This window comes from Herpailurus yagouaroundi, unplaced genomic scaffold (assembly GCF_014898765.1).
Source record: "Herpailurus yagouaroundi ecotype Mexico unplaced genomic scaffold, PumYag 355, whole genome shotgun sequence".
In the NCBI taxonomy this organism is placed as follows: Eukaryota; Metazoa; Chordata; class Mammalia; order Carnivora; family Felidae; genus Herpailurus; species Herpailurus yagouaroundi.
In genome coordinates this window covers 4,573,587-4,583,062 of record NW_024412572.1, presented here as the reverse complement: position 1 = coordinate 4,583,062, position 9,476 = coordinate 4,573,587, and positions in this window count along the sequence as shown.

Sequence of the window (9,476 nt, the reverse complement as noted above, 5' to 3'; positions counted from 1 at the left end):
GGGGGAGGGGGAGGGGGAGGGAAAGGAGGAGGAGGAGAAGAAAAAGAAGAAGAAATATCTAAAATCAGTAACTAAGCTTCCACTTTAGAAAACTAGAAAAAAGAACAAACTAAACCCAAAGTAAACACAAGAAAAGAAATAATAAAAATCAGAGCAGAAATCACTGAAATTAAAACAGAATATCAATAGAGAAAATCAATAAAATCAAATGTTAGTTCTTTGAAAAAGATCAATAAAGTTGATCTTTTTTAGCCAGGCTAGTTGAGAGAAAAAGGACTCACAATATTAATATCAGAAATGAAAGAGAAGACATGACTACAAGCCCTATGTACATTAAGACAATAAAGGAATATCATGAACCATTCCATGACCACACATGTGATAACCTAGATGAAATGGGCCAATTCCTTGAAAGACATAATCTGCCAAAACTCATACAGGAAGAAATAGACAATCTGAATAGACCTACATCTATTAAAGAAATTAAATCAATAATTAATAACCTTCTCAAACTGAAAGCACTAGGCTCAGATGGGGTCATTGGTAAATTCTTCCAAATATCTAAGGAAGAAATTATATATTTGTATAATCTCTTCAGAAGAAAGAAGAAGATGAAGTACTTCCTAATTCTGTCCATGAGTCCAGCATTACTCTAATACAAAAACCAGACAAACACACTATAGAAAAACAAACCTATAGACCAATATATCTCATGAACACAGATGTAAAATGTCAACAAAATATTAGCAAATTTAATCCAATACATTAAAAAAATTATTCACCATGACTGAATGTGATTTATCCCAGGTGTGCAGGCTGACTCAACATCAGAAAACCAATTAATGTAATCCTTCACATCAACAGGCACATGATTACATCAATAGATAAGAAAAAGCATTTGGGAAAATCCAACACCCATTTATGATTTAAACTATCAATAAGCCAGGAATAGAGAAGAACTTCCTCAACTTGATAAAGAACACCTATGAAAGCCCTACAGTTGACATCGTATTTAATGGTGAGAAAGAGGAAATTTTCCTCCTAAAATCAGGAAAAAGGAAAGAATGTCTCTTCTTTTCGCTCTTTACAACACCATACTGGAAGTCCTAGCTAAAACAACAAAACAGAAAGGAAATAAAAGGTATATGAATTGGGAAGGAAGAAATAAAATTGTCTTTGTTTGCAAATGATAAGTTACCTATGTAGGAAGTCTGAAAGAATATACCAAAAACTACTGAAGGAGGGGACTAGAAAAGTGATTCTAGCAAGGTGGTAGCATATAAGGTTAATATACAAAAGCCAATTGCTTTTCTATATACCAGCAATGAACAAGTAGAATGTGAAGTTAAAAACACAATACCATTTACATTAACATCCCCCCAAAAGAAAAGATAGCATAATATTTCTATTCAATACTACTGTTAGAGAAATGCTTATTCCAGTTTGCCCATTTTTTAATCAGGTTATTTGATTTTTTTTTTTTTTTGGCTTGTTAGTTCTACAAGTTCTTTATGTATTCTGTATATTAACTACTTATAAAATATTTTATTTGCAGGGGCACCTGGGTGGCTCAGTTGGTTGATCATATGACTTTAAAAATTTTTTTTTTAATGTTTATTTATTTTTGTGAGAGAAAGAGATTGAGAGAGACACACACAGAGCATGAGCAGGGGGAGGGACAGAGAGAGGGAGACACAGTATCCAAAGCAGGCTCCAGGCTCTGAGCTATCAACACAGAGCCCAATGTAGGGTTTGAACCCACGGGCTGTGAGATCATGACCTGGGCTGAAGTCCAACCCTTAAGAGACTGAGCCACCCAGGTGCCTAGAGCATCTGACTCTTAATTCCAGCTCAGGTCATGATCCCAGGGTCGTGGGATTGAGCCCTGTATTGGGCTCCATGATGTACATGGAGCCTGATTGCAATTTTCTCTCTCTCTCTCTCTCTCTCTCTCTCTCTCTCTCTCCATCTGTCTCCCCCTCTACCTCTTCCCCATGCATACATGGTCTCTCTCTCTCTCAAAAAAAAAAAATATATATGTATATATATATGTGTGTGTGTGTATGTGTGTGTGTGTGTGCAAGTATTTTTTCCCATTCCATAGATTGCCTTTTCACTCTGTTGATTGTGCACAAAAGCTTTTAATTTCTATGTAGTCTCATTTGTCTACTTTCGCTTTTGATTCCTATGGATTTTTTTTTCTTTTTTCCAGCTTTTTGTCTTAGGGCAAGTCTCAGTCAGCTCCCAACCAGGGTGATTAAAAATAGGATCAATAGTCTAACTAGCTTACAGTACCAGAAGATATAATTTGGGGAATCCCAATCATCTGGGAATTGAAGGGAGAAATCCAAGACTGGAGACAGCCACAAAGAAAAAGCCCCCAAATCTGTATATAAATGCTGGCTGGTTCCTGAATTACAAATCTATGTACAGGGTCCAAAGACTCCTGCTAAACTTGAAATAATTTATCAGTGGCTCTTGCCAACACTCAGAGGGCACATAGCATGGAGCATGGTCCACGTAAGTTAACTGTCCACTAAAACTAAATACTAAACCCTCTTCAAAGGAATACAGAATCTCTACCACATACAGTGTCTAGGGTATAATACAAAATAAGTAGACATACAAAGAAACATAAAAATGTGACTCATTTTCCAAAGAAAAGGCAATCAAGGGAGATCAACCGCAAAAGAATATAGACATTGTATTTGGCAAGTATGAGGAATTTTAAAGTCACAATGTTCAAATATATAAAGGAAAATATGCTAATAATACATTAACAAATAGGAAATCTTGACAGAGAAGTAGAAACTATATAAAATAGCCAAACTCTGGGGCTCCTGGGTAGCTCACTCAGTTGAGTGTCCGACCCTTGATTTCTGCTCAGGTCATGCATGATCTCATGGTTTGTGGGATCGAGTTTTGCACTGACAGTGTGGAGCTTGCCTGAGATTCTCTCTCTCTCCCTCTGCTCCTCGCCCCATCAAAAATAAATACATAAACATTTTTTAAAAGATACAATAAAAAATAGGGGTGCCTGGGTGGCTCAGTCAGTTGAACGTCTGACTTCGGCTCAGGTCATGATCCCACGGTTCGTGGGTTCAAGCCCCGCATCGGGCTCTGTGCTGACAGCCAGAGCCTAGAGCCTGCTTCAGATTCTGTGTCTCCCTCTCTCTCCCTGCCCCTCCCCCCCTTGTGCTCTGCCTCTCAAAAATGAATAAATGTTTAAAAAAAAGTTTTAAAAAAAGATAAAATAAAATAACCAAATTGAAATATATATTTCATAAATATATATTAATTTTTTAATTTACTGGATGGGATTAACATCTCTCACCCCTTCTATTCAACATTGTACCAGAAGTCTTACCCCGTGCAAAGAAGCAAGAAAAAGAAATAAAGGGCATAAAATTTGGCCAAAAGAAAAATTTTTTGTCTTTGCAGAAGACATGTTTGCTTGATGTAGAAAATCCTTTAATATATATAAGTCAGTACAACACCAAAAGCTTTGGTAAGTTGGACTTGACTGAAATTAAAATCTGCTCCATAGAGGACATTGTTGAATCAAAAGACAGGCGACAGCACAGCATAAGGAATATCGTCAATGTTATTATAATAGTAATGTGTCAGGACAGATGGTAGCTACACTCGGTGGTGCATATAGCATAATGTAAAAACTTGTCAGATCACTATGTTGTATGCCTGCAATGTCACATTGTGTGTCAACTATGCTCAAATTTTAAAAAGCCACAGACAAGAGAGAATATATTTGCAAAACATGTAACTGATAAAAAAAAAAAACCTTATAGGCAAAATGTACAAAGAGCACTTAAAACTCAACAATAAGAAAACAAACTATCCAATTAAAAATAGGCAAAAGATTTGTACAGACACCTCATTAAAGAACACATACAGATGGCAAATAAGCATATTAAAAATGCTGCACATTATTTATTAGAGAATTCCAGCTAAAAGAATAATGAAAAGCCACTGCACATGTACTTGAAAGCCTGAAACTCTGAACTCTGACAATAGCAGTTGCTGGTGAGTAAGTGGGGCAATAACTTTCTTTCATGGCTGGTAGGGATGCAAAATGGTACAAATACTTTGGAAGACGGTTTGGCAGCTTCTTACAAAATGAAACATTCATGCTACTAGATATTTACTCAAGTGATTTGAAATTTATGCCCACACCAAAACTCACACACAAATATTTATAGAAGCTTTACTTATAATCACCAAAAACTGGCAATGTCAAGGTTATCCTTTAATAGATGATTGATTTAAACAAACTGTGGTACATCCATGCAATGGAATATTAATCAGTGACAAAAAAAAGAAAAAGAAAAAGAAATGAGACAAAAAGTGGCAAAAATACATGGATGAACCTTAATTTAAAGACATATGGATAGGGGCACCTGGGTGGCTCAGTCGGTTAAGCATCTGACTTCAACTCAGATCATGATCTTGTGGTTTGTGAGTTTGAGCCCTGCATCGGGCTCTGTGCTGACTCAGAGCCTGGAGGCTGTTTCAGATTCTGTGTCTCCCTCTCTCTCTGCCCTTCCCCTGTTGATGCTCTCTCTCTCTCTCTCTCTCAAAAATAAACATTAAAAAAATATTTAAAGACATGTGGATAAATGAAAGCCAGTTTGAAAAGACAAAACTATAGCAATGGTAAAAATAAAAAATCAGTGGCTACCAGGGGTTTGGGGGAAAAAGGAGGAGGTTGAATAGATAAAGCCCAGGTTTGATTTGGTTTGGTTTAAGGCAGTAAAACTATTCTGTATGACACTAACTGTGGATGCATGACACTAGGTATTTGTCAAAACCCATAGATCTTCATAGCACAAGGAATAAATCTTTAATGTATGTAAATTTTAAAAAATCATTTAAGAGGTTTCAGAATGCCCTATGTGATCAAAATAACATAACGGTAACAAATGAATCGAACAACCTTACTGAAGGGAGTAGGTAATGTACAACTTTCAATAACTTGGGAAATAAATGGAGTCTATAAGACTCAAGGCAAAAGAAACTACCTGAACACTGTATTCTGACTCTGCTATACGTGTATCCTGGTAATGAACAACTAAGTAAATGGAAAGTGAGTTGTGGGGGCCAGGTTTTTATTATCGGAGTAGGAGATTACAGATAAGCAAGAAGAGGGGGCCAAAATAAACCACATAGTAATGGATTAGAATTGGAGACATTAGTATAGACTCACGTTCATGCATGGTTATACACAGAAGCACTTATAGACATGTATTCATGCATGGACTAGCATACGCACATGTATCTCCTTGGTCTGCCTAAAAGTAATGGTACTCCAGGAGAAATTGACAAACCTTATACCCAGACCTTGGCTTCTAACAGCACTCTCTTTTTATTTTTTTTATTTTTTATTTTTTGCTTTAATTTAATTTAATTTTTTATTTATTTATTTATTTATTTGTTTGTTTGTTTTTTATTTATATATGAAATTTATTGTCAAATTGGTTTCCATACAACACCCAGTGCTCATCCCAAAAGGTGCCCTCCTCAATACCCATCACCCACCCTCTCCTCCCTCCCACCCCCCATCAACCCTTAGTTTGTTCTCAGTTCTCAACAGTCTCTTATGCTTTGGCTCTCTCCCACTCTAACCTCTTTTTTTTTTTTTTTTTCCTTTCCTCCCCCATGGGTTCCTGTTAAGTTTCTCAGGATCCACATAAGAGTGAAACCATATGGTATCTGTCTTTCTCTGTATGGCTTATTTCACTTAGCATCACACTCTCCAGTTCCATCCACGTTGCTACAAAAGGCCATATTTCATTTTTTCTCATTGCCACGTAGTATTCCATTGTGTATATAAACCACAATTTCTTTATCCATTCATCAGTTGATGGACATTTAGGCTCTTTCCATAATTTGGCTATTGTTGAGAGTGCTGCTATGAACATTGGGGTACAAGTGCCCCTATGCATCAGTACTCCTGTGTCCCTTGGATAAATTCCTAGCAGTGTTATTGCTGGGTCATAAGGTAGGTCTATTTTTAATTTTCTGAGGAACCTCCACACTGCTTTCCAGAGCGGCTGCACCAATTTGCATTCCCACCAACAGCAGCACTCTCTTTTTAAACCTACTTTTTAAACAAAATTTTTTTAATGTTTATTTTTTTGATAGAGAAAGAGACACAGAGTGCAAGTGGGAGAGGGGCAGATAGAGAGGGAGACACAGACTCTGAAGCAGGCTCCAGGCTCTGAGCTGTCAGCACACAGCCTGACACAGAGCTTGAACCCATGAACCGTGAGATCATGACCTGAGCTGAAGCTGGACACCTAACCTACTGAGCCACCCAGGCGCCCTGAAAAGGAACCAGGCTTCTTAAAGACATAGCCGATTTTAGCATTGGGTCAGGAAATATCCAAAATGAGCCTGGTGCACCTTTTATTTCCAGAAAGTAAGGAAGTACACAAAAATTAAAGTGAGTGAAAATTAAAATGAAATAATGTACTTGAAAGCAGTTTATAAAGCATCATAGCTTATAAGAATTGTACGTCAGCAAGAAGAAATGGGTCTGAATAACATCCACGCATTTTTAGTACATAGTCAATACAATGTCTATTTTGACTGTTCCGAAGTATTCCTGATTCTAGGCAGTGGAAGTTGTAGAATAAGTAATTCTGAATAAGGGAGAGAGCCATGTACTTAAAGAAAAACAAGTCTTGGCTTTTGTAAATATCTTACTTAGGACACAAATTGTCCCATTTTTATTTCAAACAGAGATGAATAGCTGCTCTTCCTAAATGTGCATGTTTTGGACTTATCAGAGTTAAGAAGCTTGGATCATGAACACTAAGACACCTATCCTGTAAGTTGAAGGCAATTAAGAACGATTGGCAAATATCTGGTAAGAGGGGCTTCCTGCATACTAAACAGCATGCTTTTTCTTTCTTTAAGATGAAGCCGGTTCATTGCCCTCTGTCCCCCACCTAATCCTGCTCCTCATAAAACTACATGAAACGGTACAATCATTTTATTCTCTAATATATCTTCTTTTCCTTATCAGTTAAGGAATAATAAAGCTCACATGACTGTTGTAGGAATTAGTTTAGTTAATATGCTTAAAGCGCTTGGATATTGCCTGGTTCTCAGTAAATGTGCAATAAAGTCTCTATTAATTTTTTACATCAGCCTTTGACACAGGCCCACAGAACTGCTTCTTAGTTTCCAAACAAATAATGTTCTTCAGAACAGCTGTATTTTGCATATGATCTTTCCCCTCTCTTTCCTTTACTGTCTGGCAAACTCTTAGTCATCCTTCAAAACCCATCCCAAATGTCTCCTTTGTGATCCTCTCCTACTTTTCAAAGCCAAAGGTAATTTCTCATTTTCTATACTTTTTTTGAAAGTTTATTTATTTATTTGAGAGCAACAAAGACAGACAGACTGGGATAGGGGCAGAGAGAGAGGGAGAATCCCAAGCAAGATCTGCACTGCCAGCGCAGAGCCCGACACGGAGCTTGAACTCATGAAGCTGTGAGATCATGACCTGAGTAGAGATCAAGAGTCAGACGCTCAACCAACAGAGCCATCCAGGCGCCTCTCCATATTCCTTCTTCTAAGCAAAGATGTGACTAACCATTAAGATGCTGATTGTCTTGCTGTTAGTTGCCTTATCAGTGCAGGTTAGGGTCCAAGCACCAATTCTGGTCATAAATGTCTTAGTTAAATGTCTACTGATGGAATATCAAAACAATCTTGGATTCCAGAACAACAGTAGTACATCAGTGATTACAGGCTCATTCACATCCTTGAAGACTTCTCAATTATCTCTTCTCTGAACTGAGTGATTTTGATGTCTTGCTTCCAAAATCCCATGTTCTGCGTATTTGATCAATTCTGGACCTTTCTTTTAGAACTCCTCTGGCCTTCATCCTGCATATAAGTGCAGTGCCTTCTACTGCCTTACAAACCAGCACTCCAAACCATTAGTCCACCACACTGCCCACTACTTCTCTTGATTCCTATATCGATAACCTATTGAAATCCTCCGAAGAAGTAGATTATCCACCCCGCGAATATATTTTTTAAACTTTAAATTTGTATTCATTTTTTTAAGATTTTTATTTATGTAAGTAATCTTTACACCTAACATGGGACTCACACCTACAACCCTGAGATCAAGAGGCGCAGGTTCTTCCAACTGAGCCAGCCAGGTGCTCCTATTTTTTTACATTTAATAGCCCTGGTTGACTTCTTCTCTGAGACTGCAAGCCCTGCTCCTCTCCCTCACACCCATCAGTGAATTTGTGATTGGTGACACAAAATAAATCTTCCATGACTCCAGGCAGACCATGCAGGCACACAGATAATCATTGCCAACGTGACACTTTATAAAAATAGTAGTGACAATAACACCACCACCAAATGGTACTGCCTGCATTTCTTTTTTATGAGGAGGAAGAGAAAAAAAGGTAAACAGTTAATATCATGCAGCGTTTTAAAGCAGACAGAAGTCTTTCATATCTATTTCAGTAGAACCTTTCTGATTTATCATTTCATAGTCAATTTGCTCCAAAAACAAAACACTTCTATGCATTCCCATGCCTAAGAGAGAAGTTTGAGGCAGATAACTGAAGCTGACCGAGCCAGACACAGAGGTGACAAGGCAGGCACCCTTCAGCAGCTGATAATAATTGCTACCCAAGAGAAAAGGCTGAACAGAGCAAGTGTCCCTTCCTCAACAATGTCTCCTTCCTTGGGTCATGTGGAAGACATTCCTTTGTCTGCTGTTTTCCCCTGGAACCCTGCAGAAAGCACATTGTGGCTGTGAATGCTTGTGTAGGGGAGACCCAGGGCTGTTTGTGGTGAATCTGTGGGTGTGGGAAGATGGAGGGGCTTTGAGGTGGGGGGTGGGGTGTAGAGAGGCGGAGCGGAACCCCAGCGTAGGTAGGTCAAGTATACAACCATGGCGTGAGGTAGTTTAGAGGAAGAGAAAGGCTCTCTGCCCAAAAATATCCCTTCTACCAGCCTGAGAGAATGGCTGAAATGACCTCATTACTCATCCTTCTTCTTTAACACATTAAAGCCTTTGATAAAATGCACCGATTTAATTGAAAAGAAGTGTCATCTTAAACTCGACTTAGCGCTGAACCAAGCATAAGGAAACGCGACACCAGATGGGTAGGTTCTGATTACTACGAGCAAGTCAGGGAGGATTGGTTTCAGGCGACATGCCCCACATAAGGAATTGCCTAAGCAATGGCTGCCGTGTAGCATGAGCCCCAGTCGAGAGATGTGAGGTTTAGGAGAAGTGGATGGACATCTAAGACAAGACTTGCTCATTTCCCTGTTTTACTTCAGCCATCCTAGTCAAATGTGAATCTCACTTCACATGTCACTTACTCAAGGGAAATCCTGAGCTGGGGGTCTGGGTCAGGTTCTCCATGCTCTCTCATATTCAGGGTTCTTATCTCAGGCTGTAGTCACACACTCAG